Genomic DNA, 14,519 nt, shown 5'->3' on the forward strand with positions numbered 1-14,519 from the left:
AACATTCGGTAATATTATTTTCACCCTAAAAATAATATTTACGTAGTTCACAAAATAATTATAAAAATCTCACAAGTGTTACTATGGAAAATATATATTCTAAATATATATTTTAGTAAGTTTTATTTTGTGAAAATCCCACCGCCGACACTTAGAAGTTTAGTAATAAAAATCGTGGCAAAATTTATTTGGGAAAATAGGTTAAAAAATATATCCATAACACTTGTGATAAAAATATTTACAAGTGTAGATTTTTGGAAAAATTTCGCCAGAGTTTCCCCTGTAACTGGAGGTGGCCACGCTTTCAAGCGTATCATTTTCTTTTCTAAAACCAATCAACAATGTTCCCAACATCAATAAACAACGTTTCAACATCAAACTAGTTAAAAAAAATATCACAAACACATGAACTTGTGGGTAGTGTAAAAATGTGTAGTAACTTCCCATTATTTTTAATAGATCTTTCTACTTTTATAAATGAAATCGGTTTCTTAAAAATCTTATTTTTACAGAAAATGCATTTGTACATCTTCTAGTAAAAAAAAAAATTACAAAAACAATTCTTGGTTAAAACTCTTTGTCACACAAGTGTCTACACACTTGTGTGTTTACAAAAATCACCTTTGTTTAGGAAAGATCCGGCTTTAAAATGATGATTTCATTTTACACTTGGTCCTTCGAAAATACCACTTGTAGATCCGTAGATCTACTAGTTTAGAACTCCATTTCATAAGAAAAATTGTTTTTACACAAGTTTATGTTTATGTTGGAAAGGGTTCGTCATCTAGAAACTTTACAACTAAACATAAGGCTAGTTCATGTTTTGTGAACATGATCTAGCGGGGTTTGATAACGATCCATTCCCATACTAGAGATCAACAACCATAAATAATCATAATAAAACTAGTTTTATAAGTTTTACATTATTATTTACTTATTAACCACTTTGTTTTTTTTTTTTTTTTTGTAGACTTTAAACTTGATCTCTAGTGTTTATGATTTTTGCCCGTTAAATCTTTTATTAACCACTTTAGAATAGAACAATAGGGTGTTTAGAGTCACTTACTACTAGCTCGAGGCTAGGGAAGAAACTAGTCGAAAAACGGGTGGTTAATAGCGTTGAGGTGAGGTCCTTGACGATCCGTAAGCACCAAGCTTCCTTGTACGCGACCCTTCACACTTGAATATACTTGGAATTGCTTGAATGAAATAAAAAATGTGGGTGTGCTTGGCTTTGGTTCTCGGCAGTAAGCAAGAAAGAAAGGAGGGAGCAAGTGTTGATTTTATTATGTGGTTTTGTGAAGTGTAAAGTGATCCTACATACATATATATGGATTATCTTGCAATTTACCAAAGGATTTTATGTCAACAAGCTCTTAGACATTAGGATTAAAATAATCTAGTTTTGTAAGTGTTTGTCCCCTTTGGTGGTGACCAATCGGTCACATGGGGGGGGGGGGGTGTTTGGGGTTGGATTTCAACTAGACAATTAGAGGTAAGTTATGTTAAGTTAGAAGTTTGTTTAGTGTATAATATGTGTTGCATGTTATAACGGGTGTTAGGGTATTCGGGGACCCTAACTGGCTTAGAAAAAGAAAAATAATGTTGATGTCAATATTCTTATGTCCCGGGTTAAGTCCGGTTGTTCGGTTGGATACTTATCCGTTAAAGTGCTTATTAAAGCTTTAAAGTGTCTTTATTATTATTTTTAGTGACACAAAGAGTTCCCGACACTTTGGAAAGTGTCTAGTATTATTTTTTCGCGTTTTTGCACTTTACTAGTTATATTAAAAGTTGAATTTTTGTGATAAAGTGCAGGATTTTGTACTTAAAGTACGTTTTAGGCACATCCGGTCACTGTAATTATCACCTAGTGACGCAGTTCTACAATCCTCAGCTCCCTACACTCCCTACTAGTGTAGTAATTTATTCCCGGCTCATACTGGCCTTAGAGACAGTGTCTGTCTGATGCTGGTTATGTCAGCATGTTTACTGGGTTATCCGTATAATGTGCTCACTGTGCTTTTGTGCATCAAGGTTGTCACTAGAGTTCTGTATGTAAATGATAGAGTGACAGCAAATAAGTATGATGCAAGTATGTACATGTATCAGTATTCAAGTAGCAGTCTATCCATAATTTCAATCAAGCACAGTAATTAAGCAGAAATTAATTATTAATTAAGTCGTACGGATACCTGATTTGGTGAGGGTTGTCACATATTTGGTGGATTGAAGTGAAACCCTAGAGAAGGTGATGAAGATGGCGACATAGGTGAAAACCCATGTCCAAATCTTGGTTTAACATGTTGCATGAGCATAACTAATATGTATTCTTGCTATTTGAATTATCTTGGTATGCATGAAACATGATTTTATGCAAGAACTAGGAAGATTATGTATAAAATACTTGTACATTGTGTTTAAATGATTTTGTGCACGCCTAGTGTTAATGAAAAGCCAATTTTATCCTACTAGATGAAATTTTATGCTATCTTATGGTAATAGACATGAAATGTGATGTTGTATGATATATCCGGATGATACTTGAATGATTACTTAACTAGAATGAAATGACGAAATTGTTCTAAGTAAAGGTAGTTGAACCTACTAGTAATGGTCTATGGCATTATGAATTGTAAATTGTATGTATTTTTATGTAATCATTGGTAATTATGCATGTATGAATGTATTTAATTTAATGTATGGTGGAATGTGTACTATAACACACGTATGTGGTATATAGAACCATGTGTAGAATTTCTCGATGTATGAATAAAGTAATTGATAATATGAGTTATAACGTTTGCTAATTGATGTAGGGTAAAATACACATATTAGTCCCGTGTAAATTGTATAATTATTGTATAGTTTTTATTTATTTGTATTTAGTTTTAGTAGTATATTATATTATTATGTGTTTTGGCAGGTTCTGATGCAAATGGAGCGAAAACGAATAATATGGAAATGACCTGCCAGTTGGGCAGAGTAGAATGCCAGTGACCGAAGTAAAATTGCCGCTATTTTCTTTGATTGGACCGAGCCTACTATCTCTATTTTATAACCTATTAGATTACACAAAATATATTATCATTATACAAATGGCGGTTAGGATATGCTACATCACATTGGCCATAATATATTGAATTGTGACGGCTGCCATATGATATGGGTGGAGGTGGTTATTATTATGATTGGAGTGGACCAAAGTCCAATTCTATTAGGGGTGAACGGATCAGATAATAGGCTATGATGATTTTGGAAGGAATGGCCAATATCGATGAATGCTAGAGGCGGCAAGTAAAAGAATGAAAAGATGGCAGACAAAAGCGACAAATATATTATTTCAAAAGGCAGCTATTTATTTTAAGTGTAGAGTACATGCACAAGAGACAGTGGGCCGCCAAAGATATCATGAGCCCAGCAGAAATCGTAATATTGGGCCATCCGTGGAATTACTGTTGGGGTTTTACTATTAATTATGATTGGAGAGATCGGAACATCAAATCAGACGAGAAAAGGAGAAGGAAAAAGATTGGTTCAAGAGATCAAAGCCGCGATCAAGATTCGAGTAACGATTTTGTAAACGAGTTAGTTTTGGTTTTAATTTACTTTGTGTTATTAAAATTATGAACATGACTTATTTGTTATTCAAAACTTGTTTCTTTTTAGTGACTATGGTTCTTGGCTAAATTTCTTTAACTATCTAGGCTTATGACAATAGTTTAAACAAAGTTTGGATTTTTATTTGATTTTTGGCGTGGTTGTGGATTTTTCTTGTATTGTAAAAGCTATGGGAATTTAACTTGGTGCGTATGCATGCTTGTGACTATTTTATTACTGTTTATTGCTTCGTATAATCCTTGGTGACGGTCTATATCACATAATAGGGTTGTGCTAGGGTTCTTGATTTAGGTGACGGTCTTTATCACGTAATAAATCATTAATCTTTTAGGGTGAAAACGCGTAAGTAACCTTAGAAACAATATTCAGTAATTTAATAAAATCAAGTGTGCTGCTAGACTCGTCGCGGAAAGGCTCGAGGATATTAATAGGTCTCGGTTTAGTTATAAGGACTTAACATTCCATTGTCTATTAAGCCAAGATTAAAACCCGTAGTTGCTTTAGACGTTCGCGCGACAAGGTAGAGCGTCTTACATAGGCACTTTCAAGAAACTAGAGGACTGAAAGGAAAATCTAGAAAACCGGTAAGCGTAACAGCCTAGGTAGTGCCACAAGAATCGCCTTGAGAGTGTTTGAGGGGCTTAGTGGTGTCTTAATAGGTTTAGTATCTAAAGATCCCGGTTCCACACCACAAAATCATCGCATAGAAATCCATTCTGAGTTTAGCTTGCGTCTAGCCTAGGTAGTCTTCATCACCACTGGTCAAAACCTTCGTCCAAGTTCGTGTCTAGTTATTTAGCATTATTTTAATATTTAATTTAGGATATTTAGAAACCCCCCCAATCAAATAAACAATTAGTTTAAGTCCGTGTCAGTCTAAGTCTAGATAGAGTCATTAGCGTAATTTATTAGAGTCTCTTGGGTTCGATACTCGGACTTCCTTAGGCTATACTGCATCGATCGGTACACTTGCCGGTCGTGTGGTTTAGGGTTTAGAGAGTCTTAGTTTTATAAATTTAAAGCTTAGAAAGTCTAGTTTAGGGTTTAATTTAGTTAACTTAATTGAACCACTTTTAGCACATCAAGTTTTTGGCGCCGTTGCCGGGGACTCTTGGCGATTGCGTTGATTACTTTGTTTGGACTTAATTGACACATCCGTGCTATTTGTTCGTGTGTTTGAGTCGTAGGAGTCTAATTGTCCGTGTCTTTTATTTTTCTTGAGTCTTGTAAATATGTGTGAAATTTGTGGAGGACCTCATTTTACTGTTAAATGCCCCCAATATGAGGGGTCCTCTACGCCATATTATGCTAACCCTTTTGTGCAGCCGCAGCCATATTTTTCACAGGGGTATTCTCTGCAAGGTTATGATCATCGGCCATATTACAATGATCTGTATCAGCAGCCGCAACGTAACCTGGTTCAGACGAGCGATAGAGGTTTTGAGGGTAGTATGAGTAGGATAGAAGAGATGTTCGCTCAGATAATGACACAAATGGCGCAGTTCATAGCGCAAAATCAAGCTACCCTGGAAAGCATGGCTGAATATACGGAGGGAAATAAAAAGAGAGTAGAGGAGTTAGTTCGAGAGCGGGGTGAGCTAGAGGAAGTAGAAGAAGAGTCAGATGAGGAGATCATTTCAGTCACGGAGACGATAATGGACGACGAAGTCCCACCTCCGGTCCAGAAGGGTATTATATATGACTTCGGGAGTGACTCTGATGATGAAATAGACGAAGAAGAATGGGTGGCGTATCAAAGGTCGTTAGTGAAGAAAAAAGTAATTGAAGAAGAAGTGGAATTGGGGGATTCCACTGGTTGGATGTTTGATGAAGTGGAAAAAGAAAAAGTAATGGAGGAGGAAGTGGATTTAGGAGACTCCCTTGAGTTAATGTTTGGTGCAGAGGAAGAAATTGAAGAGGTTGAAATTAAGTCGTCTGGGGAGGATGAGTTTTTAGAGTTAGAATTAGATGGTTTACCGGTCTATGAAGAGGTAGGAGTGTTGGATCCTGATGGGGACATAGCATACTTTGATGCCCTACTTGAAGGTGAATCGACAGAGGTGATCGAACCTGCCCCATACGAAGAGACTAAGTGTGGGGATCATCATGCGAGAGTGGTGGAAGAAGAAGAGCACCACAGCTGGCCCGTGGAAGTATTAGTGATAGATGAAACTAAAAAATCAACAAAACCACGGGAGAGGGCAAAGAAACGAAAAAGAAAAGATCAAAAACGGAAGAGGACCGAAGGGTTATACAAGAAGAAGAAGGAAAAGCCTTTGAATTTCAAACATGATTGGTCTTCTCATTACATGCCACGCATTCGGTTAATGACAGGTAAGTTTAAATTTTAGTGGTCTGACCCGTTTCAAATTTTTAAAATATTTTATAACTCCACCAATATATTTTTGAAAAGTTTTGAGGTTCGGGTGGAATTAAACGGGTTGGACAGGGTCCAGGTCAAAGAGAAGCCTCCTGATTAAATTCAAGTGTGGGAAGGTTTTGTAGAGTTTGTAATTTTATATATTTGGTATATTTTCGGTAGTTTGTATAGTGAGTCATTTATTTTGTATATTGAGTCTAATTTAGTAGTATTGAGTCAGTCGTTTGTGTCAAGTCGGTATTGCTTTGGTTTTTGCTTGTTTTTGTCTATGCAGGTTTAAATCGTACCACCCGTACTCAATCTCCATTCGGGTGATTTTGGAGCTGTTTATTCAAATTTCAGGCATTTATCAAGTATACCAGTTAGAGTCAAGCCGATCGCGAATGAAATGCTATACGATCGAGCTGGATTGGACGAGAGTTTTGGAGCATCTGCGAATTAAACCAGCTAAGTCCTTTCCGATTTGCCCTTGGTCTTTTATTTCTTATTTATTTTTTAGTTTTTTGAGTTGGTTTCCATCTTACATTGAGGGCAATGTAAAATTTAAGTGTGGGGATGGGAACTATTGTTCAGTGTGTCTAGTTAGTAGTCTTGAGTCATAAAAAAAAATTTCAAAAATTCAAAAAAAAAAAAAAATTAAAAAATAGAAAATGTCTTTTGAAATAGGAAGTTTGCAAAATAAAAACGGAAAATGATAGAAAAGTTGGATTTTTGTTCGGGTTCAAATAATAATAATATGAGAATAAATAATCGTGCTTGTGTCTAGTTTGGGATATGCGGGTAGGCTCGATTCGGTTCTGGGTTCCTTTGATTTAAAATTACCTAATTGTCGGTCTACTAGTGGGTTCTCATCTAGGGAAAGTGGGGAAATTGAAACCGCCAATAATAGTATAAGGGATGCCGTTATAAGCTAAGATCGTTAGAGTTTTTGGTCATTATCTCGTTGAGAATGAAAAAAAAAATAAAAAAAAACGAGCTAGAAACTAAATGAAAGTAGCCATTTCTATGTAGTCTGGGTTGGGGATAGCGACTCTACAGCCGGATTACCGCTAGAGTGTGTGAAATCGACCTTGCAAAGAAAATAAAAAGAACCGAAGCCTAAGTAATCCGAGTTGGGGATAGCGACTCTACAGCCGGAATGCCTCTTGGTTAGGGAAAGCAACGTCTATGCTCGAAAGAAAAAAAAAGGTGAAAAAGGGATGAAAAAAAACGAGTAAAAAAAATGGAAAGAATATATTTGATTCTAAACTCTCTTGATCTTGGTATAAAACGGTTAGGAAATAACCCAGTGGTTGTTCCTTTTGTCCTATAAGCTTGAGGGGAATTAGGTGGACTTGCGATTTTTAGTGTGAGACCCTAGGTGGATTGACCGTAATTGAACTAAACTTGCATGATAAGGGCTTGGAACCGAGTTGGGTTTAAGAGGATCAAAATACTTGCAATCGCGGCTAACACAAGTTTCGGTTTTTAATAAATAATTTAAGCTTTTGTCCCGAATGATTACCTCGACTATGATTTCGTTTTGTATAATTCTTTTTCGGGGACGAAAAAAGGTTAAGTGTGGGGATATTTGATGTAGGGTAAAATACACATATTAGTCCCGTGTAAATTGTATAATTATTGTATAGTTTTTATTTATTTGTATTTAGTTTTAGTAGTATATTATATTATTATGTGTTTTGGCAGGTTCTGATGCAAATGGAGCGAAAACGAATAATATGGAAATGACCTGCCAGTTGGGCAGAGTAGAATGCCAGTGACCGAAGTAAAATTGCCGCTATTTTCTTTGATTGGACCGAGCCTACTATCTCTATTTTATAACCTATTAGATTACACAAAATATATTATCATTATACAAATGGCGGTTAGGATATGCTACATCACATTGGCCATAATATATTGAATTGTGACGGCTGCCATATGATATGGGTGGAGGTGGTTATTATTATGATTGGAGTGGACCAAAGTCCAATTCTATTAGGGGTGAACGGATCAGATAATAGGCTATGATGATTTTGGAAGGAATGGCCAATATTGATGAATGCTAGAGGCGGCAAGTAAAAGAATAAAAAGATGGCAGACAAAAGCGACAAATATATTATTTCAAAAGGCAGCTATTTATTTTAAGTGTAGAGTACATGCACAAGAGACAGTGGGCCGCCAAAGATATCATGAGCCCAGCAGAAATCGTAATATTGGGCCATCCGTGGAATTACAGTTGGGGTTTTTACTATTAATTATGATTGGAGAGATCGGAACATCAAATCAGACGAGAAAAGGAGAAGGAAAAAGATTGGTTCAAGAGTTCAAAGCCGCGATCAAGATTCGAGTAACGATTTTGTAAACGAGTTAGTTTTGGTTTTAATTTACTTTGTGTTATTAAAATTATGAACATGACTTATTTGTTATTCAAAACTTGTTTCTTTTTAGTGACTATGGTTCTTGGCTAAATTTCTTTAACTATCTAGGCTTATGACAACAGTTTAAACAAAGTTTGGATTTTTATTTGATTTTTGGCGTGGTTGTGGATTTTTCTTGTATTGTAAAAGCTATGGGAATTTAACTTGGTGCGTATGCGTGCTTGTGACTATTTTATTACTGTTTATTGCTTCGTATAATCCTTGGTGACGGTCTATATCACATAATAGGGTTGTGCTAGGGTTCTTGATTTAGGTGACGGTCTTTATCACGTAATAAATCATTAATCTTTTAGGGTGAAAACGCGTAAGTAACCTTAGAAACAATATTCAGTAATTTAATAAAATCAAGTGTGCTGCTAGACTCGTCGCGGAAAGGCTCGAGGATATTAATAGGTCTCGGTTTAGTTATAAGGACTTAACATTCCATTGTCTATTAAGCCAAGATTAAAACCCGTAGTTGCTTTAGACGTTCGCGCGACAAGGTAGAGCGTCTTACATAGGCACTTTCAAGAAACTAGAGGACTGAAAGAAAAATCTAGAAAACCGGTAAGCGTAACAGCCTAGGTAGTGCCACAAGAATCGCCTTGAGAGTGTTTGAGGGGCTTAGTGGTGTCTTAATAGGTTTAGTATCTAAAGATCCCGGTTCCACACCACAAAATCATCGCATAGAAATCCATTCTGAGTTTAGCTTGCGTCTAGCCTAGGTAGTCTTCATCACCACTGGTCAAAACCTTCGTCCAAGTTCGTGTCTAGTTATTTAGCATTATTTTAATATTTAATTTAGGATATTTAGAAACCCCCCCAATCAAATAAACAATTAGTTTAAGTCCGTGTCAGTCTAAGTCTAGATAGAGTCATTAGCGTAATTTATTAGAGTCTCTTGGGTTTGATACTCGGACTTCCTTAGGATATACTGCATCGATCGGTACACTTGCCGGTCGTGTGGTTTAGGGTTTAGAGAGTCTTAGTTTTATAAATTTAAAGCTTAGAAAGTCTAGTTTAGGGTTTAATTTAGTTAATTTAATTGAACCACTTTTAGCACATCACTAATAATGACATGTAAACGTGGACTTAAAAGGATAGGTACATGCCATTTTGTGCGCGAACTTGGGAGGCAACGGGACGGACATATGGAATACGTATCAACTACTTACGGGTCAAGGTAAGTGCTTCTTGCACTTAATAGTTGTATGCAGGAATATAGATTTATTGTTTGTAGGTTCTTGCACTTGTATACGTAGAACATCTTTTGGTTTAATGTGGAAGTTATATGAGAATATTAAAGTATGAAATGTTAAATTGGAGGTATTCATAGGAGAATACCATGGACAAGGGAATCATAACCCATGAGTATGGTAAGTATCTATATTATAGATTTGAAACTATTTAATTGGTAAGATGAATTCAAGTCATGGGTACATGACTTGCCCGGTGATTATTATGTTTTTTAACTAAGGGTAGAATTTTAGATGTGTTGATAACGTTTAATCTAATAAAGGGTTGTTGACTTATTAAAAGTCAAATTAGTACGTGGCTTCCAAACCACAATCTTAATAAATGGGATGCTTTGGATTGAATAAGTATATATGCACATGATTCCAAGTTGTGTACAAATATCATAACCATGATGTTTATTTAGTAAGTGGATTAGATTACAGTGGTAACTAATTAAACTATTGTCTCGAATTATTTAACTTGGGGTAAGCAAGTAGATTTGGGTAACTTGATCCACATGAATGAAAAAGATTTGGATTCTGGCTAAGTAAAGCATTAATGAAATCTTTGGATCTGTTAGAAATAAATATTAATGGTCTAATAGTTGAATGAGATTTTTATCACAGGTGGCTTAATTGTTAATTCTATTGGAGGTTGATTCACAAGTTGGAAGCGATAGTGGACTATGAAAATAAAGGAGTCGAGTTCATTGGAAATTTGTGAAAAATATAGATCAGAATCCACCTATTTGAGTTATCTAATATATATTATATATAGAACTCATAACGTGCATGTTGGGTTTCGGGTATAATGGGAACTAGAGGTTCGTGGACTGATGAATGGAACAAGGTTTGGTGACAAATCTGAGATCGGGTAAGCAATGTCAGTTCGTCCATCCGTCAGGTTATATCGCCGACTTAGACGGGTCATCATGTTTTACTTGCCTTTTACGACATTCGGTAGTTTTAAACCGTGTAAGCTTCATGAGTTAGACATAGTGTCTTGTTTTGTTTATGTTCAAGTTTAGAGTTGTAAAATGGATTGTAAACAGGTTTTGTTACCGTAACGGTTATCCGTAATACAAATGGGTCATGCCGAAATTTTATAAAAATTGGAATGGAATATGTAAGTTTTTAAATGATGGTAACTATTAAATGAAAGTCAAGACACTATAATTGTTTCTAGAAATTGAAGCTAAAAAAATGGGCCTACATTCCGCAAATCATAGTAAGAATGTTTAGAAAATTTACGGGCGTTACACAAACGGAGTGGTTCCGATGCCGATGTATGTTCCATCTGAATTAACTGATGCGATTTTGAAGAAACAATCTCGTGATTTGTGCTCGTTTGATTCTGAATCCAAAAATTTATGGCTTAGAGAGGATGGGTGTATGGTGGGAGGGTGAGGTGGTATTTGGTGTGGTGGTGGTTGGTATTTGGGGGTGGTTGGTGGTGTTTGATGATTCTGGTTGCAGACAAAGCAAAGGAAAGAGAAAAAGGGAGTGGGGGTGGGGTGGGTGTATGGTGGGATGTAAATAGATAATTAATAACATTTTTTATTATTAAAGGCATTTTGGCCATTTCACACCCACTTAACACCAAAAACTAACCTTCATCCGCGTCAAGGACTATCCGAGAACGAACTTGAAAAAGTTGAGGACTATAGCTGTAATTTTAAAAAGTTAGGGACAAAAGGTGAAAAATACCAAACCACAGGGACTATCCGGGCGTTTAACTCAAAAAAGAAGATGAAACACATATAAAAGTTATTTAACTATTTATTTTTCTTGTATCACACCAGTAATGAAATATTTAAACATTCTTAAAACTACATAGTAAATTTGAAAGTTAGGAATGAAGTGTTTTAATCTCATAAATAAGTATGTGAAGAATTAAAAAATGTCATATTTGATTTGAAATCCAACTTTTCATGGTCTAACATAAATTCGGCTGATACAAAGTAAGATATTAGGGGAGATGATCAAATAGAAAGTATACTTTGGTAGGAAAGATAAAAGCCAATAGGATTTTGACATGCGGTAAAATTGAAAAACAAAAGTGAAGGGTACCTTAGTTAATCTTATCTCATCTTCTCCCTCTCTCTTTCCTGTAACTTCAAAACCCATCATTTACAAAAACCCACCACATTCAACATTTTCTTCACTTTCTATTCCATAATCAATACATCATAGTACGATTTTCATCATCTATCAGTGATTCAAAGACTCAATCAACGTGTTCAACTTTTTTTTGAAAAAAACCAAGTTTAATTTCATACAATTTCTCATTTTCCTGTGATTTTGAAGTGAATCACTCGATTCGTTCGATTTGATCGTTGATAAGTGTTTCTAACATTCAAATTTTGTCAATCATTGAAGAGATTTGAAGAAATCGGCTTCGATCGGTGTAAGAAATTTTGAATTGCGTTTTACGATCTGGGTTTTTGAATTAAGTCATTGCATTTTACAAAAGATTGAAAACACATTTTTTTTGTGTTTTTAGTCCATTGCGTTTTAGAAACAACACATTTCTTTGCTTTTAGTCCATTGCGTTTTAGAAAAAAGACATTTCTTTGTGTTTTTTTAGCTTATTGCGTTTTAGAAAAAGAACATTTATTTGTGTTTTTAATCCATTGCATTTTATGACACAATAAAAATAATTTTGTTTTATGCTTTTAATCCATTGTGTTTTATAGTACAATGAAAAAATCACATCTTTTGGTGTTTTTAGCCCGTTGCGTTTTAGATCTTGAGTGTACAGGAGTGGTGTTGGAACATAAACATGACCATTTTAAAACAGAAATATGACCATGTGAAATCTCATTGTGTTTTAGACCTCGAAGGTGAGGTACAGTAAACTGACATGATCATGTTAAAACAAAACATGATCATGTTGTTGTGAAAGCCAACCCAACCCATTGCATTTTAGACCTGGAAATGAGGTCTATTTTCGAACTAAACTCATATGATCATGTTAAAACAGAAACATGATCATGTTGTGAAACCCAACCCATTGCGTTTTAGACCTCAGACTAAAAGAACTTGATCATGTTTAACAGAAGCATGATCATGTTAAAACATAAAACTGGAAGGTGTACACTAAACTGAAATGATCGTGTTAAAACAAAACATGATCATGTTAAAACAGAAAAATGATCATGTTGTGAAAGAACATGATCATGTTAAAACAGAAACATGACCATGTAAAACCCAATTGCGTCTAAGACCTCGAAGAGGTGAGGTAAGTTCTCTTAAAGAACATGATCATGCCAAAATAGAAACATGATCATGTTGGAACAAAAACATGACCATGTTAAAACTTTGACTATGGTAAATAGAAGTCAAACCCTATTACGTTTTAGACCCAGAGTGTACGTTTTCGAGACCTGGAGTGTAAAATGTTGGAACAAAAACATGACCATGTTAAAACATAAACATCTCCATGTTAAAACCCATTGCGTTTTATAACCTACAACTGCAAAATCTTTCTTTTAGGTTTCATTGCGTTTTATGTATCTGGTTTTTTTTTTTCAAAAGGATAACAATAAAAAAATAATGTCGTATGAAAGAGCTATTAACGTTTAAAAAACAGGGGGAATTGTAAGAGAGAGAAACTATTGCTTTTGATTGACTAGAATACCCCTACACAAACTGACGCGCCTCCTTTTTTTTGTTTCAATTTCACTCATTTAATCTTAACTCTTGATTACTAAATAGATGGACAAAATTACTTCCTATTCTCTTTACCCAAATAAACTTCCTATTATATCCTATTCCAAGATATATATTGATTATAATAGACCTGGCAAATGGGTCGGGTCTGTCACATCCCAACCGATGGCGGAATCATCGGGGCACGACACTAGGCAAACCAGATTGCTCAAGAGAATCCATAACAACTATTCAGTGACAATATTTAACAAGTTTATTATCCCATACTAATAAACAAATATTTCAACAGACGGTCATAAAGGACAACATGTCTTTCAACAAATCAAAGTCAAACAACCTAGATTTTTATTGTGGGTTTCTAGACTTCCTATCCATTTGCAGTATGATATTCGTCAACCTGCCACATTATAACAACCCTCCTTAAAAAATTTTAGACAACCCTAAATGCTCCTAAATACACCTCGTATGCGAGAAATAGGCCCGAAATACATTTAATTTAACAAAAATAAAATAAAAACAATATTTTTAAGTTTGTCGCGGGCCCCGACAGACTACACTTACTCCATCGCGGGCCGCGAGCGAAAGGATTTGTGGCAGAACCCGGAGCCGCCATGTGGCAGAACACGCGTCGACAACCGGAATGACTCAGCAACCTCACGCCGCCTTTTTGGCCCTGGCGGGGCGCGACGACCCCTTTGATTTCCCTCGCGGGGTGCGAGGGACTCATTGAGCAGCCCTATAAATTGAATCGATCGGATTCATTTGGAATTCGTTCACAATTCGATTTCCTCTCTAAATTTCTGATAGTATAAGTAATTCCCGCGCATTTTACCCCCTAATTAGCGAAGCTCTGCCTCGTTGTAAGTATTATAACCCCCGGTTACGTATTAGTTACGCTTGTAACACCCCGTGTTTTGAAAGTTAAAGTCAAAGTCAAGATTGAAGTCAAAGGAAGAAAAGATTGCTAATTGCGATCTGTCACTCCTTGCTTAACTACTGTTTTGACTTCTTTGACTTGTAATTGATCTATTTATTTTATCGCTTTAGTTGTATTATGTGGTGTATCTATTAATAATCGAGATTTAATCGACGTTTATCGCATGTTTTATCGCTAATCGCATCGCAATCACATTCGCGCCTAGATTGGTAGATTCTGAATATTGTTTTACGTGTGTGTGTTACTTATGTGTTACTTGTGCATGTTAACTTTAT

This window comes from Helianthus annuus, chromosome 9 (genome assembly GCF_002127325.2).
Source record: "Helianthus annuus cultivar XRQ/B chromosome 9, HanXRQr2.0-SUNRISE, whole genome shotgun sequence".
Taxonomy (NCBI): domain Eukaryota; kingdom Viridiplantae; phylum Streptophyta; class Magnoliopsida; order Asterales; family Asteraceae; genus Helianthus; species Helianthus annuus.